This window comes from Coturnix japonica, chromosome 3 (genome assembly GCF_001577835.2).
Source record: "Coturnix japonica isolate 7356 chromosome 3, Coturnix japonica 2.1, whole genome shotgun sequence".
NCBI lineage: Eukaryota > Metazoa > Chordata > Aves > Galliformes > Phasianidae > Coturnix > Coturnix japonica.
This window is the reverse complement of record NC_029518.1, coordinates 73,111,878-73,135,498: the sequence shown is the minus strand read 5'-3', so window position 1 is coordinate 73,135,498 and position 23,621 is coordinate 73,111,878. Positions and strand designations below refer to the sequence as shown.

Genomic DNA, 23,621 nt, shown 5'->3' with positions numbered 1-23,621 from the left:
TTTCTTTCTTTCTTTCTTTCTTTCTTTCTTTCTTTCTTTCTTTCTTTCTTTCTTTCTTTCTTTCTTTCTTTCTTTCTTTCTTTCTTTCTTCTTTCTTCTTTCTATTTTATTTTTTTTGAAGAAAAATATTTTCAAAGTATCTACATATTATGTTTTTCTTGTTTTTGGCTTGGTATTTCTCTTTCTCACTCTCTCTCTCTTTAATTTTACTGAGATAAAATTTCTGAATGCATTACAGTCACCTCACTTTTGCTCCTGTGAAATTTTTGAACATTTCGTGAAAAGGTTTTAAACTCTTGCTTGTGTGGGTTGTAAAAAGAAAATGATAGTAGTTCAAAACTGACAACCATTAAAACTAGTAAAACTCATAGAAATGTATGTCCGTATTATTAGTTTTGGGCATTAACAGACTTATTTTTAGAAATGTTCTGACCGTAGGATTTGAGCTTTCAAAAGTATTTGTGCAGAGATATTTATCAGGAAATGTCATTTGTAAAGCTTTACTCTAGTTAAATATGTGGCTTTCAATTATCATCTTTCATAAACAGTCTAAATTCATAAAAGAGACATTTTAGTAGCTATATCATAAGAGATATGGTCTGAGATCATGTAGTGGCCACACTCATATGTCTCTAGATACTTTCTCCTTTGTACTTTTTTTGTTGTTGTTTATTTTGTGGCAGGAAGTCTAAAAATACAGAATAACAAAATCAAACAAGAAAAAACACACACAAAAAAAATCACAATTATTCCACTTCTAACTTCAGAAAATTGAACTTTCTTTCTATTTCTACCATTACAGTCATTAATAAGCTTCTAGACATTTTGCAAGTATTTTGACCTACAATCTTGTTTGTTTCAAAGGTGAAGACCTTGAAATGCCATGCAGTTGGTAGCATGGTTCTTAATCATGCTGTCAAAGTGATTGCCAGGAATTTAATCTTATTAAGCAGCTGTAAGTTCTAAAACCACAGCTGTTAAGTAAAGTGATTGCTGGAAACTGGAAAATAAACAGAATAATAACAAACAACAGAAACAACATCAACAAACAGATAACAACAACCAACAAAACAAAAAGCCATAAATTTTAGTATAAAATTGGACTCATGTTTGAATTTACCTGATGGCTTCAAAACCATATCCCCATTTGATGTGTTGCTCAGAATGTGACACTCTGAAGACTGTAAATCATTCAAGACAAAAAGATATTTGGGGGTCAGTCTCTTCTTCCCTGTAACTAGCACGTAACTAGCAACAGGATTAGAGGGAATGGCCTCAAGTTGCAGGAGGGGAGATTCAGATTTGGATGTTAAAAAAAACTTACTCTCCAAAAGAGTGGTTGGGCACTGGAATGGGCTGCCTGGGGACGTGGTGGAATCACTATCCTTGGAGATGCTCAAGAAATGTTGTACTGAGTGAAAGTGGGAAATACTGGTGTCAGGTAGGCGGTTAGACTGGATGATCTTGGAGGTCTTTTCCAACCTTGGTGATTCTGTGATTCTAAATAATAGAATCTTAGAATCACTTTGGTTGGAGATGGCCCTTAAGATCATCAAGTCCAACCAGTCATCTAATGTTACAGTACAACTGCTTAACTGGGTCCCTAAAACCATATTCGCATACATCTAAATAAACTCCTTCAGGGATGGGAACTCTACTGCCTCCTTGGGCAGTCTGCTCCAGTACTTGACCGTCCTCTCCATGAATAAATTCTTCCTGATCCAATTTAAATTTCCCCTTGAGCAACATGGGATGATTTCCTTGCCTCATGTCTCTTGTCACCTGAGAAAAGAGACTAACACTTTCTGCAGCTTCCCTTCATGTAGCTGCAGAGGATGTTGAGATCCCCTCTCTGCCTCCTTTTCTCCAGATTGGGTAGCCCCAGTTCATTTATAAACTCCTCATTTGTCTTGTTTTCTAGTCCCTTCACTAGCTTTGCTGCTCTTCTCTGCACACACTTGAGCAACTCAATATCTTTCTTGTAGTGAGGGGCCCAAAACAGAGCACAGTACTCGAGGTGTGGTCTCATCAGTGCCAAGTACAGATGGACAATCCCTTCCCTAGTCCTGCTTACTACAATATTTTTGATGTTAAGGATGCCACTGGCCTTCTTGATCATGTGGACAAACCACTTACTCGTATTCAGCTGTCAACCACAACCCCAAGGTCTTCCCACACTTCTTCAAGCCTCTAGCACTGCATGGGATTGTTGTGACCCAAGTGCAGCAGATGGCAGTTGGCCTTGTTGAATGACTTGTGACTGACCTTGTCTATTTTATATTCAGAAGTGACTACATTGTTGATTCAAGCCTTACCCGTAGGTGTTAGCTGTTTCATTGGAAACATTATATTCTGAGTGGAACCCAGTAAAATGAACAGTATGTTTTATGTTCCAAGTGGCACCAAACTTGCAAATAAAATTGTGGCAAAGTATATACAAAAGGCAGGAAAATTAAATTATACGAATTTAGTTGGTAAGAAGCCTTGATGCTTTTCCCTAAACATATTTCTAGCATTCTAGCTCCACTATTAAATGGTCTATTTAAAAAGTAAATAGAAATGCTACCATAATTTGACAAAATGTCTCTATTGATTTTAGGGTTTTATTGAAAATATGATTTTTTATTTTTTTTTTAATGGAAAATGATTTCTTAGTTCTCACACTGAAAGATGTGGGTTAACCTGTCAAATTGAAGTGCACTTTACCACAGGTTTCTGAACTGCTCAACGTGACCTCAGCGTGAGGTGCAATCAACGAGGCAGGTAATAGCATGCCAGCAAGAATATGATCTACTGAGAGAGACCAGTTTCAAGGAAACTAGACAGCATGAGTCCTTTGAACTTCCATTGAGCACTGCAGCAGGAATAACTAACATAATTTTAAGCTGCCCTGATAGTTTCTATTGTCTGACTAACTGAACTACTTAAATTTATTTGGAGTAATCCTCATCAACCTTTAAGTTAGATTCTCTGATGGATACACTTGGGTTTAGTCTAGATGGTTTTCTTCCTAAAGTTTCAGCGAGCAATGAAAATTCTCCTACCACTATGCACTATATTGTAGCACTTTGCTTATTCACTGAATTACTTTTACTGATTTTTTGTACTATGCTTTTGGACACTTGACATGGATCACCAAAAATGCTTTCTAATTTATCCACTTCACATATACTGAGTAGCATTGTGGAGACCAGGGCACCAGACTAAGATAAATGTTGCATCCTCCTTTGCATCTGGCTTTTGTTCCTGGGAAAACCAAGGAATGAGTTGTCTTTGAGCATGTATTTTGGGTGCATGTAGGTGAAAAAATTGTCGGGAAAGAAACATCTTGAATTTACCAAGAGTCAATCCTGCCTAGCCATCTATGTATGATATAATAACTATGCAGATAGATGATGGGAGGGTACTGGGTTCCATTTACATCAACTTTGGCGAAACTTTAAAACTGTCCCTGGATTAATCTTGTATCAAAACAAATGGATGGACAAATGGATTGAGTAGCTGGAAGGATTGGCTCACAGAGTTGTAGTTAATTGACCATATTCTACCTGGTGATTGACACAGATGGACTACAGTGAGGGGCTATCCTGGGACATAACCTGCTTGTCTTCTTTCTTGTCATAGAGGAGCTGATGGCAGACACCATTATCTACATTGCAGATGATTTCAGGGAACACTCAATATGCTTAACAGCAAGGTGACCATTCAGAGTAGCACAGAGAATTTGGAGGAAAGAGACAATTTTTTAAAAAGTCAGCAAATGCAAAGTGCTGCCCCTGGGAATGAAGAACTCCTGGCATCAGTGCAGGTTGGGAATTCCTGACTAGAAAGCAGCTCTGTGAGTAGGATCCTGGGGGACTTTGGTTGGTAGTAAGCTGAGTGTGAGCCAGCAGAGGCCTTGGCAGTATCAAGGACTATCATCATCCCAGACTTTATTAACAGGAACACACTGTGCTGATGGAGGGAAGGGATTATTGCCCTTTACTCACATTCATCACATCTAGACTATAGCAGACTTGTTTCGGTTTTCCTAGTACATGTAAAGCATCAATAAATCACAATAAGTTTATTGGAGATCAAAAAGTCGGTGATGGCTGGATCTCTTGCTCTGTGAGAAAAGGCTCAGGGAGCTGAACTTAGTAAGAGTGAAGGAGAAATGGCTCTGAGGGGGGGCCTAATAGCATTCACTACTGCCTGCAAGGAAAGTATTAAGAGGACAGAGTGCTCTTTACAGCAGTGCAAAAGATATTTATCATTGACTGAATGAGCAAGGCAGAGAAATTTAAGGCTATGTTTTTCTCAACTTCCCAGTCCACAACGTACATATTAAAATCATCGTATGGTCGAGAGCTGTTAGTATTATAACTTACATTACCGAGACATGTGTGGATAGGAAGCACTACCAGTAAATCACATGCAGGAGATTTCAGAGTTTCATGGATTTCTTGAGATGGGAAAGAATGAAATGGAATCCTCAAGAATTTACTTAATGGCTCATCACTACCTGTAGTCAAATGTCTTGATTATACAGCACTCACATCCTGTTTCAGGCCTAGTGTTGTTCATGTGAGGCATAGGAAGCCCTCTTGAACTCTCTGAAAGCTACAGTTTTGTCACTACTGTCTTAGGCAACAGGAATTTTATTATTTGAGCTCTGTGTGAAATCAAAATCTGTAAAGATGCTCTGCATGAGGACGTGCCAATTCTGTTCAGAGAAGATAAGTGAATTTATCTGTTTATGTTTTCTTTCAGATACACTGCTTCTGCATGCTGTAGGCTCAAGATTGCTGTGAAAGGTCATGCCATTCTATTTCCACTGACTTCTGAAACTTTTTTCTTAATCTGTAGTTATAATTTCCTTACAAAGTCATCCTCCCTTTTCTTTCCTCTCCCCCCACAATAAATAAATAAATAAATAAATAAATAATTTTTTTAAATATTACACAAATGGTAAACATTCTAAGTCCATTCTTTATAATCTGACATCTCTTTATTTCCACCAGTCTTTACATTAATACAAATCTAATTGCTGAATTTAGTTCAAAATGGCTTAATGTTCAAAAGCGATCTTGGCTTTAGACAATGTCAGAAGAGAGGTTTTCCTTCCACAGAGCCTGTACTTGACAAAAGTGTCAAATACGTTGAATAAAATATGCTTCTTTCTGTGATATTTCTGTATGTGCTTCTATTCCTTTTTGACATTCATTGCAGTGAAAATGTGAATACCTCCCCATGAAAATAATTTTACATAATTTTATATTTGAAATTATGGAAGTATCTGTAAGGTAACTGTTAAATTACGTCCTGTGTTTAAGAACTAATGGAATTTTCTTTAAAGCTGCACTGGGCTATCAAAATATAATCTATGGATGTGTTTTTGTTGTACCTTTTTACATATGTCTTCCGGGCCTTGGAAATACAGATGATCCAAGCCACAGGAACATTTTGACCATGTTAGGACTGGGAAAGACTGAAGACTGCTGGTGCAAGTTCCTCTCGAAGAGCTGGATATTGGTAGGACAGGACTAATATACATAGGGAAAGGGGCATTCTCCACACCAAAAATGCAAGCAGTGCTAAGAATTGTCTGGACCTGGAAGATTGCTTTCTTTATAAATAGGTTATAACATAATAAAGCTTTGCTTCATATTTGCTTGGGGATATAGAAAAGTGATAAAGTATCACCCTTCAAAATAAAGGCATTTGCAAAGTTTGGTTCTTAGTATAAGTATTTTGATGACCTATAAATTCTCAGAGACCTTAATTGTACTGTTAATACAAAATTGATAAATTATGCAAATGAATGAGTGTTTAACCAATTGAATAAAGTACTCAATGTGTAAAAAGAATCTATGACTCCGTTGAGCTGTAAGTGAATATGCAAATTAAATAGCTTTGGTTATGAAAAGACTTCTGTAAGAAGTAATTACTTCTTGCTTCCTATAAGCTGATGTAATATTTCTTAGCTATTACAGATTTTTCAAGAAATTATTATGAGGATGAGCAGGATAGCAAACTGCTAGCAAGTTTTCTGTTTAGTTAGAGCTCTTCTTTAGATTACTTTAAAAGGAAAGCTAATGCTTTTATTTCAATTCTGCTTAGCAGAAATGATTAATACTAATTGGGCTTAGCATAAACTCACTTTAAAATGACAATCAACACAGTAAGTTCTTCCACAAGGCATGTAAACTGTAAAACATGTTGTCAAAGCAAGCCACATCTGGCTTACACACTATTGGTACGAGAGGACCTGAGAGAAAACATTTGAGACAATAGTGTAAAAGGGATTATTTCTCTAAATAGAAATGGCACGTATTTAATGTCTCCTTAAGGAATTCAAGGTCAGAGTAGCATCCCTTCAAAGGCAGTCCCCACAACTCAGGGTAGAAGAGCTGCTCTTTGTTATCATGATTTAGTCCTTAATTTAATGTTTGTCTTATTTATTTTCTCCAGAAAATAATAATAGTAATGATAATATATATATTTAAAAAACAATGCAAATTCAAACCACCTGTTGACCAATGCCCAACCAGTCACTGAGCAGTGGCTGCCCTCCAGCCAACTCCCCATATTTTCAGTATTTTTCACATAACATCATGCAGTATGGAATACCGCTTTGGCCATTTTAGGTCAGCTGTACTGATTCTGTCTTCTCCAAGTTCCTTGTACTCCTTCATCTCCTTCGCTGGCTTAACAGTACAACATGCTGAAAAAATGAAACATCCTCAGCACTATGCAGCACTTCTCAGCAAGAAGCTGAAATAGCCTTGCCTGTGTGAAGCCGCTGCTCAGCAACAGATAAAATACAGGTGTGTTATCAACATTGCTTTTCTCCTAAAGCCAAAACACAGCATCATACCAGACACGATGACAAAAACGAACTCTGTCCCAACTGAAACCAATACAATACATTCTGATTAAGCTTTTTTTCAGACATTGAACAAAGTGTATAAATATAATCTCCTAGCTTGCTTTGATGGTTTGTCAATAGTAAACCCAGTCTCAGTGCACAGACTTGTTCCCTCAGCTCTCCCCATCACATGAGCTTCCTTTGCACCTCTGACTAACTCAGCTTTCTGCAGGGAGGATTGGCTGAGTAGTCACATACACCTACTCTCAGTGTCCCACCCAGACTTAAACCTGGCAAAAAAATTTAAGTTCTCCAAGAACCATACGGACAGGCTGAAACTTGCCTGAAAATGAGATTGCTGCCTTATGGCTTCAGTCAGAACATTTTTTGAGGGGGTGTGGATTGTAAGGGGTGGTGTGAACAAAGCCAAAACGAGACACAGAAATGAAATGAAGAGTAAAAGTCACTGTGTACTAATCAGCAATTCATTCAGCTTCTTCAGACATTAAAGAGATGAGCAGATCATGTTGACAGAGAAATATAATATATAAAATTTCCAGATCAACAATTGTTTTGTGTCTGATTCAGACTTCAAGAAGCCACAGAATCCCTTTTTTTAAAAAAAAACAAACAAATAGAAAACTTTTCTGTTTATTTCTCCTAAGGGCACTGGCAGTCCCCATGGTCTCTTAAAACTAAAGAACTGGAAAATAAACTATACTGCTCACTTAATTGACCCTGTCCATGCTGGATTGTGACTTACTTTCCCAACAAAGAAAATGCTATTCTTCTTAGTGAGTTTGGGTCATGACTCACTGTGAACTAGAACAACAAAAGAGAAAACTAGATGGTAAGTGCAGCTGTAATGATGTTTTGCATATAACACATTTTATATTGGAAGAATGTGAGATGTTCCAATGCAGAACTTATTCTCCTAAAAAAGAGAAATGAATAAATATATTTACATATGGAGGTAGAAAAAAATTAAATATAAAAAATGTGGAGAGAAAAAAAATAGGTTTGATTCAATATAGCAGAATTTCATCTTTTAGTATAAGTGCAGAGTGTTATGAGGTTGTACTCAGTCAACTGCCTTTAGCAGAAAACACTTATGAAGAAGGCAGTGGGTTTGATTGTACTTGAAAAAGGATGTACGCATCATATTCATGTGTTATTCCTAATATTAGTACTTTTAACAGATAGGAACTTTTAGTGAATCCTAAAATAATTACAAGATAAAAACTTCATATTTCTGTATGAATACTTGGATAATTATTATTGAAAAAGCAGTCTAAATAAATGTATCCATTATGAATTTCAATACAAAGAGGAAGACAATAAATATAAAAGAAAATCAAGTACTAAAACCTGCATTTTCGGTTGGGGAAAAGGGAGAAATTTGGAAGGGTGGAAATGATCGCATTCATTACATAAATATTTAATTGAATGTGTACCTCCTAGAATCATGAAATTATAGAATTGCCAAGGTTGAAAAAGACCTCCAGGAGTATTCAGTCCAACCAACCACCTACAAGCAATATTTCCCCACTAAACCGTATCCCTCAGTACAACATCTGACTCTTTCTTGAACACTTTCAGGGACTGTGACTCTGCCACCTCCCTGGGCAGCCTGTTCCACCACTGGCTTTTGGACACCTTGGTACACTACAGTACTCACAGCATATCTTAGAATCGATAGATGCATGAGCAGAGGTTCAGTGATTTCACTTTAAATGTAGTCATTTTAGACATTCAGTGATACAAAGCAGAAGAAATATTTAAGAATTAAATATTTATTTAATTTAAATCTCCTATACTAATGTATTACTGGGGTCCCTACAGCAGCCTAGGTAGATGACACAGGTGAAAAAATGGTAATGTTATGGAGCTTAAAAACTAGTCTCTCATAATTAACTTTTATAGCCTGCTGTATGGTAATTGTTAAGTCACAACTAGAACCACTGATTGAGCACCCAAGGAAAGGACCTGGTAAGCCCGGAGAACACAGGTGAAGGCAAAGGGTGGAGCCTGGCTGCACCTCATGTAGACCTCACTTAACAGCTGACTGCCACTGGGGAAGGATTATTTTCTGAAGATTTCTCTTCTGTGGAGCTCTGCCTTGGGAGCCTAGATCTTCAGAGATGGGTGAGCAGTCCTTTATCCTTCCCTTATAATACCTTTCTATTGTGTTAGTCTCTTTGTCATTACACCTCTTGTATCATCTTTCCACTGTTACACTTGCCAGCAAAGTAGTTGAGCCTTACTGAATTTAGACTGCCTAAATTAAGTAATTTGTAACATTTCAGATCAGGTGAGAAAGTCAGCTTCTGACAGGAAAGATCTTGGGGATTCATGAGACTCAACTAGTTTCAAGACCTAAATTTAGACCATGACCGGTCTCAGTGCTGAGCAAGTCAAGAGCTTGGAATCTGTCCAGAGTATTTGCAGACAGGCACGCAGTTATGTGTAGTCAGGCTTTGACGCCACTTAGTTGACAGCTAAGTTTCTGAAACTGTTGAGTGTTACTGATTGTAAGCTGCCTCATTCATAGTTAAAATGTACTAGAATGTGCCTTGGATTAATAATTTTAGGAGGTCTATTTTTTGCCTGGGCCATTCTAGGAGTACATGGGCGTGGATTAAGCTGATGAACACTAATAACTCAGAACTGTTGCCACTGTAACTCAGAGATGTTAAATACTGTGTTTCTGTCCTTTCTTTGATCTTTCAACACCAAAGCATTATTCAGATTGATTCTCTTAGCTTATCTCCACCTCTAGTTTCCTCTTAATTGTACTCAGTAACTGTTTAAAAAAATAAATAAATACAATAAAAGTATAAAAGAATAAAACACATTTTCTTAGAGGGAGGCACGTGAAGTAAGAAAGGATTCAGTCGCTACCACTTTGCCTTTTTCAGCTGGGAGTTATTTCATTTGTACATACCCATAGAGGTAAATGTAGCTGTGGGTGATGTAAGATGTGAACCCTGATTATGGTTCTCCACCCACTGACTGTACAGCAGCACTCACCTTGTTCTTAGCTATTCTTATGCTACAGGGGGCTCTCTGCCTTTGTAAATCAATAAAAACGATTGTGGAAGGAGAACAAAGAGTCTTGAAAGAACCTCTTCTTGCATTTCAAAGATACGCAGTTTGTCTTGGACATAAAATGTGAGAGTCACTATTCCTTGTAGCTTTTCTCCTCTGTTTCCCTGAAGGGGGGAAGTAGTAGAAACTAAAACTGTTTTATCTTGACTGTAGTTTAAAATAGCTAGTATAATTAGTCCAAACTATCACTGCAAGAAAGCACATACATTAGTCAAGTAACATCTGCCATTCAGTGCCTAAGCTTAAACATTATCTGTGTATCAGAAAAACTCTTCTAGTAATTTTAGTGCAGTTTAATATCATTAACACTGAAGTATGCAAACAAAAGCAGACTAGTTCCAAAACAGCAGCAGCAATGATATTCCTGCTGTTGTTACTTAGTACCCATGGACTGTGTACAGCTTTTTTTAGAAATCAAGCCTCTTGTAGACCCAACATCAGCAAGACTCATACTGTGGTTTAACGTTACACATCCTGTACGTTACATCAGTTTAGTTTCACATGTAGTAAGAACATTGTATGAAGACAAAAATTTTGCTGTGTTTTTAGGCTGAATTTAATATTTGCCAGATGCCACTACTCACAGAACTATTTAATTTTAAAAGCATTTCAAATTGGATATCTGAAAACTGAGATATCATACAAAGTATGTCATATCATGGCACTTTAAAGCAGCAGCACAATGTCTGAGACCCCAGGTGGTCCAGCTTCATTTCACAGTGATAATGTACATGGAGCAGGGACCATCCTCTGTTTTATGCTTTCACATTACCATGGCTGAATTTGGAGGTGCTACAACAGTATGGTCTGTCAGGCAGACTGTGGCAATTGTATTATTTTCTTGCTAACAAATACTGGATACCGATATTCTTCAGGTTGTTTGAGAACAGAACAAGGAACAATATGACTTCTCTGTGCTTCCAGTCCTTTCCTGGGTGGTTCTGGTGTAGTTGTAGAATGTTACAAACTGGGGACCACAGTTTCGTGACCCAAAGAAAAGAGAATTAATTCTGCTTAATTTTATTTGGGGAAAGGTGGGAGAAGTATTGATCAGATTACTGCTACTGACAAAAGGCCAGCCACCTCAAGGGTGTGTATAATGGGGGGTTCTCTTGCAACCCTCTATGAATGCCTACATCTTCTGCTTGGTTTTCTTCTCTGATGCACTTGCATACCAGTGCGCACAGCATGAGGAATGAATAGGAAGAATTAGAGATCTGTCTGCAATTACAAGGCCGTAACCTCAAATCTGTCTTGTCTGTACCACAACTGTAGGGGTCCATGGCACATTCTGGTCCAGAGACTGGACCTGAGGATTGTACCCTGTTTATTTAGCCATGTCAGTATAGTCACAGGAATCTCCTGTGCTGTTGCTCCATTAGCATAGTCTACTTCCAGAACTACAAAACCTTATCTTAGCACCTCTCAGATCACTTTTTCTATGGAGAGGTCACATAGGGGTTAGTGCACTAAGGGGTTTATGGTGTACTAGTTCCTGCTGAGTCTGTGTTCCAGTGTATTTGCCACTTGCTTGCTGCTTGTCTGCAGCTGCTGTGGGTAGTTCTTAATTTATAATAATATTCAGTGATACAGTCCACATACAATCCACATCACTTAAGTAATGCATATTTGACATAATTGCTTTTTTCTCAAAAGGGCTGTTTCCCTAGGGCTGTGTTATCTCAGTGAAGCAGCATGTGTTTAATGCCAAAACTTCTCTCTGCTGTTTCAGTGTAGTTGTAGTACCATATTCAAATGTAGTTTCCAGATCTACATGCTCATCAGGCCTACTCTAGCATAAAGCTTTACCGTGAGTCAGCTCTTCTGCTCTCCAGCAGTTACCTGTATTCACTCTCAGTCTTCTGTCTTAGAGGAGTTGCTTTTCCTGCCCTTCTTCCTTTACACCACACTACTGATTACTTTAAAAAAGGTGTACTTCACATTTCCCATCAGCATCAACACATTTTTGAATAAGACATTCAGTTCAACTGGAACAGAAGTTGTATAAATTCCTGTGGTTTTTCAATACTTCAGTAAAATTAAACACCAGTAATAGATATTTTCTGATGAGATCATGCATTCCTGAGTCAATGATATTTGAAGATTGTCTGTGCTGGGATGAGGACTGTCAACTTCTGACACTCACACTGGTCAGTGGGAATTACTGAAGCAGTCTCACATCAAGTTCTGCCCGTGAGTTTTGTTTCATAGCATCTGACATCTGCAGGAGTGTTTACAAAACCTATTTTTCTCAAATGTAAACATCTACAGGGTCTTTGCCTTTAGAAGGCATGTTTAAGTTGTCATGACATCCAAATACTTAATAGTTTGCCAGATTTGGTTATTCTCATTTTATTTTTCTGATGAGATAAGGATATATATATTCTGAAATATCAATTTTAATGTCACTGAACAAAGAGAAAATAAAACAGGGAATTCCCTTCTGAGTACATGTGAATTTCTAATAGCAGAATCTTGATAGTTTTTCCACACACTGTACCTCCAGCTGGCTCAAGAACTTTGACTGCCTCCATGTAGTAGAAAAATTATACCCCTGCTGTGCACTTGTGTTAAAATTTCTGTTAAGACTCAAAATATAAGGCTCATGCCACCCTATTATCAAAGCTGAAAAGGCAAACACTCCTTCTCATGATATTTTAAATAATACCAGAATTTAATTGTGATTGATTTAGAACTCTTTTGTAAATAAGTGAACTATGTTAAATAAATGGTTTTCTGTTGAATCTGGGTTTGAGCAAAACCAAGATTAAAAAAGACATAAAATAACTCAGAATTTACTGTAACCTAGAAAATTTTTAGCAAGGCCTTTATTGTACAGTTATTCCCTATTATACTGTATTCTAGACCTTACATTCATCTGTATATTAAAGGAACAGTGTACTGTGTTAATGTATTATATCTTTGCTTACGTTCACACTAGTTGCTTGGTATTCTTACTGTTGTCTTTTGGTAGGACTTTCATTTTATTTCATGCTTTATTTTTGCTGTTTTCTTTTTCAAAATGATCTTACAGATAATGCCTTTTATGTTCCTGTCTGTAACAGTTAAGCAAATATAGATAATAACAACAAGATGGAGAGATTAGTGAGAATTGTCTTTGTCTTAAACATTTGAAACTGTCTGTAAATTACAAACATTTTAAAAGGTGAAGGTGACCTGCTGTGTAGCTTACTTTCAGAAAACAGAAGTTTCAGGTAATTTATTTATTTTCAGTTTTCAGTGGGCATCTTCTCTTTGTTTTTATAGTGAAAGTTAAATGAAGATAGTAAACAGAGTTCTGAGAATTTTGCAAACTGGAAAAACATTCTTTAGTTATTTTCGAGTCAAAGGCTTGAGAATAACCAAAAATGGGATGCAGGCATTATTAGATAGATTATAATTAGGCTTTCATGAATGCAATAGGAGAGTTATCTGTTTGATCCCATGCATCCTCTCTGCAGCTATATAAAGGATAGCTACTATCTCTGTCCTTGCACTCTGAAGTGGGAAAGAGACTATGGCCAGCAGTATTTCCTGCCCAAATAGATGAAGTGTACTGTACCTCTGTCCTAATTAGGGCCAGCTGTCACATTCTACCTGTCACATGCTCCTATTTTTTAATTATTTTTTTTTTAAGTGTGTGGGAGTTGCCAGTTCCCCTTTCCCAGAGACAACAGAGCATATATGACATCTCTGAACTGTGTGTTACATTCTCAGTAAATATATCACTTTTTTTCACCAGCCTGTGTCATAGCTTACTGAATGAGCTTTTAGTAAAGGTACTTATTTTCAGACTTCTATTAGTGCCCACTGAGCAAAGTCAATAGAAATCATTGCATCTCCAGAAGAAGCACCACTCATTGCAATACTATCATAAAAATGAATCATCTGCAAGCTGCTTGCACTTACAGCTGTCTTGCTTAAGTTATTGGATGGCGTGTTGCCTGCTCATGTGGTGTTTAGATATAGTACAGGGAATAGGTGTCAGAAAAGATGATTTTACTGGGGTAATTTAAATAGAACAACAACTGTTAGCTTGTTAGCAATAATTTCCCTTTTGGTGACTGAACAAGAAAGCATTATTCCCTCATGAAGCTTTCCAGCCTGCTGGCACGTTCTCCCTGCTTCAGCATTAGGAAGTTGCAGTTAGTCAGGTTCCAAAACTTTTCATGGCTGAGGGCCATTTTTGTCAGGGATACCAGCACATCAAGGAGACATTTTTTTCACCTTACTCAAAGTATAGTTCTTGCTTTGATGTCAGAGACCAGGAAAGTACAGAAGAGGAGATGTTTCCTAGCCAGTGGTGTGTCATATTTTCTTTCTTTGTCTCCTTCTGGACCTAATTCTCCCCAGAGTATTTATCTTTTCAACTGGACAAAGTGTTCTGAATTATTATTTTTTTAAACCTCTTGCATCTTTTGTAAAAACCTCATCAAAGATGATTTCTGAGAAAAGGCTAAGCAAAGCCATGGCCTCTGTTTTTAAACACTCTGAATTTTTATGAAGGAGACACTGACTCTTTCCTTTCAGGTGGGTCAATTAATTGCAGGAATTTGAGTTTGATTAGCCTCCTCTGCCTGTTTATTATTATTTTTTATTTCCAAGAAAGTTAGAAGTGTAATTAATTGTAAACATGAAAATAAAAAACTCTCACTCAGTTTCTCATCATAGTGCAACATAGTACAAACCATTTCTCTACTCCCACTTAACATTCAAAGAACAGAGCATCTATTAGCACCTGCCACCTTGCAGGATAATGCCATATGTGATTATTCAACAGATTTATGTGGAGATATTAAAGACAAACTTAATGTAGAGAAGAATGTTTTCTACTGTGGGTTCTGCTTAGCTACCAAATAAAATGTGTGTGGGTATCCCCATGTACCTTTTGTCTTGTTTTGTTGTTTGGGTTTTTTTGGTGTTTTTTGTTGTTTTTTTTTTTTAATCTGCAGTTTAAATAAGATATGCCAGAAGTAAGACAGCAACATGGATAAAGATGCTTGAGCACAGATATGGAACGCTGCAGTGTGTTATTGATGTTTTATTTGCTGTTAAAATCTGATCATATATATCCTGAAAATACCACTTGAGGATGTTAAGTATACCCTGGTTTCAAGAACAAAAATGTGAATTTTTGTTCTCTGTATCTCAGTAGACATGATAAAAATATTTTTTAGTTATCTGAAATGGAAACTGATTAGCAAATTTATCCTTAAAATACTTGTGTATTGAATTTTATAGTCAAGCCTCATCAAATCAAGTTAAATAAACTATGAAAAGATCTCTGGAAGGAGAGCAGAATGTATTTGTTTCTTAAACTGCAGGAGTAAATGTTACCAAAGATGTGTATTTTAATAGCAGACTTCACTCTAGTCAGCTGACAGCACTACAATGTGTAGAGAATGTTTCTATGAAATGGAGGAAAATTAATGACTTTTTCCTATGATTCATTTGATTCCTTGTCTTCCTGTTGGATGAAAAAAAAAAAAAAAAACAACCCTGATACATTTTATGAACAGCAGCTGTGATCAAAACTGACTTCTAGGAGAATTCATTAAAGATTTTCTTCATATTTATTATAATGAAAATTCAAGAAATAACCATATTATACATAGTGGACATAATAAGAATGAATAATCTTCGTCTCTATCATGCATTAGCATACAAACAGTAGACATCTAATATTTTTAGCTGCTTTCTTTATTCTCTCTCCTCTAGGTGTATTTGACATGTCACTCTTGAGTTTTTCGCATACCAGCTGACTCTAAGAACTAACTAAATACTTGTTAACAAATCCGAACTATTTTAGTAGCTCTGGAAGCTAGATGCACCATCCAACTGCCCAACAGAAGCCTTGATGAGATCCTTGGAGTGTAGTTGTATAACCTGTAGAAAACTAATTAATTCAAATCAATTAAAAATAAAAGATAGGTACAGCCTCTGCTGCAGTCCCAAAGCTGCCGTAAGCTATCAACTGGAACTAGTGTTAACAGGAACTTGAGTTAATTGATTGAAATGAACAAGATTCAATGTGCATCTTGAAATTTTAGAATAATTCTCCAGTGCTATTCATTCTGAGGACAGGGAAGATATTCCCCGATGAACTCATGGCTGCTAATAAAAGATTTTTAATTCAGCGAAGGGTATTGTGGGTAGATTACCTGGAATACTGTATCCAGTTCTGGGCTTCCTGGTACAAAAAAAAAGAAACAAACAAACAACAACAACAACAAAAAAAACAAAAAACAAAAAACCAAAAAACAAGGATCCCCTGGGAAGAGCCCATCAGAGAGCCACAAAGATCATAGATCATAAAGGTCCTAGAGCATCTCCCTATGAGGAAGGACTAAGTAAACTGGGTCTGTTCAGCCTTGTGAAAAGAAGACTGAGAGGTGATCCTATTAATAAGTAAGTATCTTAAGTTTGGGAGCCAGAGACATGGCCAACCCCTTTTCAGTGGTTTTTGGGGAAAGGACAAAGGGAAATGGCCATAAGTTTGAGCACAGGAAGTTCCACTTCAACATGTGTAAGAACTTCTAGAACAGGTTGCCCAGGGATGCTGTGGATTCTCCTTCTCTAAAGATATTCAAGACCTGCCTGCATGCCTACCTGTGCAGCCAGCTGTAAAGGGGCCTGCTTTGCAGGGGGGTTGGACTTGATAATCTCTGAAGGTTCTTTACAACCCATATAATTCTGTGATTCTTCCACTTCCAAATTTAAACAGCTTGACTCCCAAGCACAAAAGAAGACCTTTACAATAGTCTGTGAGAGTCTCAGATGAGCAACTTTATGGATTCCATAATTTAGGAATAAGGAAATATAGCAAGTGAGTCCTCGAGAGGATGGAGAAACAACATGGCTCCTTACTGGCAAAGAGAACAATGCTTTTTATTTTCATGATGTTTTAATGTACTGTTTTCACTATGTTTGACATTTCTCCTGATGCACCTTCCATAAGCAGATATGAGCAAGAGGCTTGCAGGACAATGACAATTACCAAAATGGAAATACATAAGCTACATCATAGCTGAATTGTGCAACACAAATTCAGTCTTGCATATTATGGAGGAGGTGAGAAAGGCAGCGCTCTTTCCTCAACCTCACACTTTCTCTTCCTGCTAACAGGAAGCTCCCAAATGGTTTTCTCACAAAAAGACATCCAACTCTTTCCAACCAGTTTCTATTTTTTCACATAAATGAGGAAAGTAGGAGGAAACAATCTATCGTTGTCCTACATGCATCATAATTTTTTTCAGCAGAACTATTTTACTTCATAAAATGGTGCTTCTTTATGTCAAACAAACAAAACAAAAAAAATGCAACCATTTGTGGAAAGACAACAGTTTACAACAAGAAATCTGCCAGGGTCCCTGGGGAGAAAAGAGTATTCAGAGACATGAATTTCAGAGGAGAATTAGCATCCCAGGAGGGGTGGTTTATATATTGAAATGCTTAGTGCTATACTGTGTACCAGCTGCAAGTGGCCTGATGCCAGCCCTGGGTGTAGAGCAGCTTCAAGAGTGGCATTTGCACCACTGGCTCAGGCACCTACGCTTTCCATGTGTTCTCTGAACACAGAGAGCTGGGGATGCTGAAGAGTTGGGAAAGTGCACAGTTCAAGCCTCCAAAGATACTGGGCGAAGCATATTCCTGAAGGAATACATTCCCACAGGACAAATATCTAGCTGAACTCTTTCTTCCTCTAATGTTAAAATGTTCAAAATGCTATTTTGCCTAACTGCTTGCACCTCCATGAGGACTGAGGAGGAGTACATGTACCTGCCTTGTTTGTGTTAGGTAACATGTAACACAAAATCAGTTTCAGATGACTAGCCAGATCTTCAGCAAAACTAAATTACATCCACCATGCCAAAGCTAGGTGAGGAGAGAGTGGAGTAGGCAAAAAACAACCAACCACAACTAAAAAAAAATGAGATAGATACATAAGATCTGAGTAACGTAAGGATTATTCATTTACATCTTTGCTCCAGCTGGTGGGAAGCTGAGCTCCTAGGGAAGATGAGAAGTTAATGCTAATGCATACTCATGTATGTCCTCTTGGGTTCCTTCAGCCCACTCCTCCAGCATGCTATTTCTCCCTCACAGATGATGCATGGTAAGGAGGAGGTAATGCGCATAGGAAGAGTTTGGTGAACAGTGGTTTGTGCCTGTGTCACAGGGCAAATAACATACTCCTCAGTGCTCCCCTGTTATAGCAGGAATTGTTTTGACAGATATAAACCTGGAGGAAGACTTGGGCAGCAAAAGAGGCCAAATGCTGTCCAATTTGATTTATTACAAGTTCTAAGCAACTAAGGAATGTGGGGAAGATGGAGAAGTTAGCAATAGTAAAGAGAGAAATCCTAGTGAATGGTTTATACAGCAGGATAGGGATACCTCTCTTTTAGTTCACCATGGCTTTCTTTAGTTGTCAGGGGACATCTATGTTTTGTTCGTATGGGGAAACAGCACATCCATAGTATGTGCCCCTCCCAGTTACCTTCCTGGGTAATTGGCAGTTGATCTCACAACTGTCACATTGTGGGCAGCTAGGTAAATGCACTGACTACATGGTCATTCTCTACTCTGAGATGATCTCCTTTAGTCAATTTGAGTGCCCCAAATGAGCAACAGCCAAAAATGGTTTCCTCTGGTTACCCAGTTGCATACGTTTCTCTTACTGCTGAGCTCACAGTAATCATTAATCACAGAAGCTTACTGAGCAGGTTATGCCTTGGATGGGTACTGCTGAACAAGATTTGAGCCAAAAATTGTTCCAGCTTCTCACATCTCTACAGTTCATTTGTCCACAGCACAGGACAACTGTTGGGCACTGCAGCTCTCTTCTTCATGCACTCAAGCTTCTTTAGACAACTAGAGGAGAGGCCCATTTCTCAGGTTAGACTGGAGTTAGAGATGGTGGCTGAGGGCAATTTTCAAGGAACCAAGACAGCAGCATGCAGAATACCTGCCTGGCCAGACAGTCACAACCACTGGTAACATCGGTCCAAATGTGAACAGGAACTTCTTGCTCTGAAGCAGGCTTTTTCAATTGGACCCCATGCTTTGAAGTGTAGAGAAAGGTGAACACATCAGTTATTTGCAGCCACCTCTGTCTGCAGTTTCTACATCAGTAGGTTGGCATTATAAATGCAGTGACTTTACTGGAATATAGTCGTCCAGTCACATTTACAAAATGTTAAGAGGGACTATTAAATTCTTGCATTCTTGAAACACTTCGGATCTTTTTCATGTAGCCTCTCTCTCCCGACTTGAATAAAAGAAGTGGGAGTTTAAAAAAAATAAAATAAAAATAATAATAATAAAAAAAATTAGAACAAGGTCTGAAGAATCTCATGAGTATACAGTGTATCATTTGTAGGTGGTGATATAAAAATTACAAGAAATGTTCCTCTCCGTTACTGTATGCCTGGCTGGTTAAAGCTACCACAAACACACAGAATATAATTGCAGATGATGTTGCTGAACATCATTAACCTCCTTGTTCCAGTAACCTCATTAGTAACTCTGCCTTTGAACTCAGTTTCTGTGAATTTTTCTTGCTGTCTCAGGAATTAATTTATCTGTTGCTGGCTCTTGCAAACACTTGCTTATCCTAGCTAAGGTGGCACTGTGTTGTCTGAGCTCTGTGTGTCAGTCATATGTTACTCTGCATTGTGAGCTGTCATTCATTTCGATAGCTTGGGTCTTGTTCTCCTCCACTCCCAGGCTCCAGGGAAATTTCTGTATTTCATTTGTAATTTTCAGGAATTATTGTCCCATTTCTCTCTTTTACTTCATTAGATAGGAGAACTTTCAGCAATATCCCATTTTCAAGTTAGTCAGAATATAAACTTAGCTTTCCAAATAATGTCACTAGTATCTCGGGCAAGTACCAGAACAACTCTATTAAAACATTATCAGTGTGTGAAACCTTCATGTACCAGTTCAAATAAATGGAAGTCTTAACTTTTTTTTCCCATTACTTTAAAAATATCCAGAAGAATATAGGACCGCCTGCAAAAGCATCTTCCGCAATGAAGTATTGATTTTGAGGAAGTTTTTGCAATAGAAAGGTTTATGAGATCCAGAACACTCTAGTCACTCCTGATGGCAGAAGGAACAAGAGATCTGAAATGAAAACCTGGTATTATTGATCTAAAATGGATGGTTTTGATAGAGTGCCATTTTTGAAACCAATAAGATATGGGATTTGTTCTACTGAGAAATACAAACTAATTTCATAAGACTGCCAGACTGTGTGGTGCTAATGAGTAACACGTCAGGAGGGACTCATACAGTTACAAAGATTAGACATTTCTTACTCATTTATTTTTGTTATAAAATGAATTCTCTGAATAGGGAAATCCCTGAATGGGTAGAAGATGTCATCTCTATTACAGCATTTGCCGAAAGTGGCTAATAACGTATGAAAAACATTCCACCTATAAAGAGCATCCAGATGTTCAAGGCCAGCTCTGATGCTAAAAACACCACTCTCCAGGATAATGGACTGCGGGGGCAGCAGAGGCTTTCCCATTTCTGAACCTTGTAATACTGGGCCATATGATGCTGCTTTCCCTTCATGAGTGAAGGTGTATGTGAGAATGTTTATTCTTAAAGGATGGCTGAGACACAAGACGATATCACAACCTTCCAGCAGCAGCTTCAATTGCTGTACCCATCATCTTGCAGGTGTCTGTAGAAAAAGTCAGTGATCTGAATTTCTCAGGGCCCTGCTGCTCTCCCAAGCTCTCCCAGCTTTTCCTGTTCTGGAAGCAGGCAAGACAGCCTGATAGGCAGCTCTGATAAAGGTATAGAATGAATCAGTCCTTTGTCATTAGAGACAAAGATACAGAGGTTTGTGGTTTGACTTCATCTGACAGATAAGCCCACCACCCAGACATTTGGGATCCTGGGCTCCATCAGGAGAGGGGTAGTCAGCAGGGATAGGGAGGTGATTGTCCCTCTCTACTCGGCTCTTGAGAGGCCCCATCTGGAGTACTGTGTCCAGGTGTGGAGCCCTCAGAACAAGAAAGACATAGAGATTTTGGAAAGGGTCCAGAGGGGAGTAAACTCTTCGAAAGGGCTGACAATAGAAGGACTAGGGGAAATGGTTTAAAGTTGAAAGAGGGAAGATTTAGGCTGGATGTTAGGGGGAAGTTCTTCACTAGGAGAGTGGTTAGGCCCTGGAACAGGCTGCCCAGGGAGGTTGTGGATGCCTCGTCCTTGGAGGTGTTCAAGACCAGGTTGGATGGGGCCCTGGGCAACCTGATCTAGTAAACGTGTATGTTTGATGGCCCTGCTAGGCAGGGGGTTGGAACTACATGATCCTTGAGGTCCTGTCCAACCCGGGTCATTCTGTGATTCTATGATTTGCTCATTACCTCCCAATCAGGATGAGACAGAATCACTTGGTAGCCAAAGGGAGAAAATACTAATGTGTAGAAAGCAAAACAGTCTGGCTGCAGCAACCAAGCCCTTGTACAGTTAATGATCTTGTGTGACGTGGAACCAGAAAAAAGTGAAGTTCAAACCCTGAATTTTAGAAGAGCTAATTTTCAGTTATTTTAAGAATTCACATATGACGCCTCCTGGAAAACTGTCCTTGGGGATAAAGGAACAGATCAGAGCCCTCCATTTCAACATGTAAGAAATTAAGCAGGCAAGTCAAGAAACCAACATGGCTAAGTAAGAACCTGCTGGTCAAGGCATGTTGTAAGAAGGAAATGCATAGGCAGTGGAAGCAGGGACTTGTGGCCTGGAAAGAGTACGTGGATACCACCCAGACATTCAGGGATGAAATCAGAAGAGCCAAAGCAAAGTTCTTCATGATGTTTGAAAACTCATGGCTGTCAGGTGAAGTGACTTGTAGGAGGGAAATATCACTCACATTTTTAAGACGGGTAGAAAGGAAGACTTGTGGAACTGGAGAACACTGAATCCCAGCTGTGCCCAGGAGTATCATGGAACAGATCCTCCTGGAAGAGTTATTAATGCACATAGGGAGATTAGTCAGTAAAGAGTTAACAAGGCTCCACCAAAGGCAGAGATGGGACATTTTGGTAGGGCCTGTACTGATAGAATGAGGTAAAAGAGGGCAGATTTATACCAGATATAAGGAAGAAATTTTGCATAACAGGCATAGTGAGGCACTGAAACAGGACAAGAGAAGATGTAGAAATTCCATCTGGGGAAGAAGAATTCAGGATCAGTCTGGATGGGCTTGAGGCCAGTTTTTGTAGCAGAAGGTGTCCCTGACTATTGCAGGGGGAATGGAATTAGACGATCTTTCAAGTCCTTTCCATTGTAAAACATTTTATGAATTTAGATTTCATCATAATACACTGTATGAAATAAATAAAAACAATACAATTTTCCTTTGGTCTTTTCCATGCTCTCTTTTGATTTCTTGATAACGTTTTTTGTAATATTTCTTGTCCTATCAGGAGTTTAAAAACATGCAAGATTTAATTTTTAGTATAGTTTCATAAGTTTTTCAATAATGTTATTCTTTTAATGATTATCTGCCTTAGATCTTTTGCAAATAAACTGAATAGTTTTTCTCCTTTGTTTGCTTTTGTTTCCTCTCTGCTGTGCTACTCGTAATTTTATACAAAAATTAAACTTTTTTCTGCTCATGCATTTACCTTGCTCTAGACTGTTTTACAGACATTTTACAGACTTCTTTTCTGTATTTATAGCAGCAGTAGCAATTTTCATTTATTCTCAGATCCAATAAAAGCTTTTAGATTTTTTCCCCCCCACCAGAGAAAGTTTTCATTGATCAAATATTTTTCCTTCACTCAGTACCTACATATCCCTGAAGCAGTGGCCAGTAGTCAGATATTGGATTTTCCCAAGAGCAGATGAAGATAAGAGAGTTTTCCTCTAAAATATATATGTGTGTGTGTGTGTGTGTGTGTGTGTGTGTGGTGTGTGTGTGTGTGAGCTTCAGTTCCTTCCAATAAATTTATCCCTCTTATATTGTTTATATGTCCTCTTACCTAATTACTTTGCATCTCTGGAGCGATACTTTGCATGTCATTTTCTTCTTCTTTTGACCACAACTGGCTGTTCACCTTCACTCTGAAAAACTGCTGAAAAAGCACAGTGAAGTTTTCTTTCTATTTTAAAAAGCTACGGCAAATTAACTAGAGAATGCAAACAATTCTGAATAACATGTACATAAAGCAGATTTTTTTTAGAATCATAGAATCACAAGGTTGGAAAGGACCTATAAGATCATCTAGTCCAACTGTCCTCCCTTTACCATACTTACAGAAAACCTCTAAACCGTATCTCCTAGCTCCCTATCCAGACGCTTCTTGAACACTGCCAGGGATGGCAACTCCACCACTTCCCTTGGCAGGCTATTTCAGTGCCTGACCGCTCTCTGAGAGAAAAAGTTCCTTTGTATGTCCAATCTAAACCTCATCTGATACAACTTGTGGCCATTTCCTCAAGTCCTATTTGTTGCCTGGCTGAAGAGGCCAAGCCCCTCCTCATCACAACCTCCCTTCAGGAAATTGTAAAGTGCAAATTTAATGTAAGAGCAAATGATTGACAAGCTACTGAGCAGAAACAATCCAACATCATTATTATCTGACTCTGGTATTGGACAGCAAACAATGTACTGGCAGTGCTCATTTTCTTTATACTT

The 23,621-nt window shown here is 38.1% G+C and overlaps 2 long non-coding RNA genes across 2 annotated transcripts in view; one reads left to right on the top strand and one right to left on the bottom strand.

Annotated features, from left to right (window-relative positions):
* Nucleotides 1-5,168, top strand: part of LOC116653234 — a 10,515-nt gene extending 5,347 nt beyond the window's left edge. The window contains exon 2 of the long non-coding RNA XR_004306765.1: nt 4,753-5,168. This is a non-coding gene — a long non-coding RNA (uncharacterized LOC116653234). The remainder of the gene's footprint in view (nt 1-4,752) is intronic.
* A 14,531-nt stretch (nt 5,169-19,699) lies between these two features.
* On the bottom strand, nt 19,700-23,053 carry LOC107312026. The gene is made up of 3 exons (XR_001554356.2): nt 22,966-23,053; nt 21,852-21,939; nt 19,700-20,089 (listed from the first exon to the last, which is right to left on the bottom strand). It is a non-coding gene; the product is annotated as an uncharacterized LOC107312026 (long non-coding RNA).
* Nucleotides 23,054-23,621: the final 568 nt, after the last annotated feature.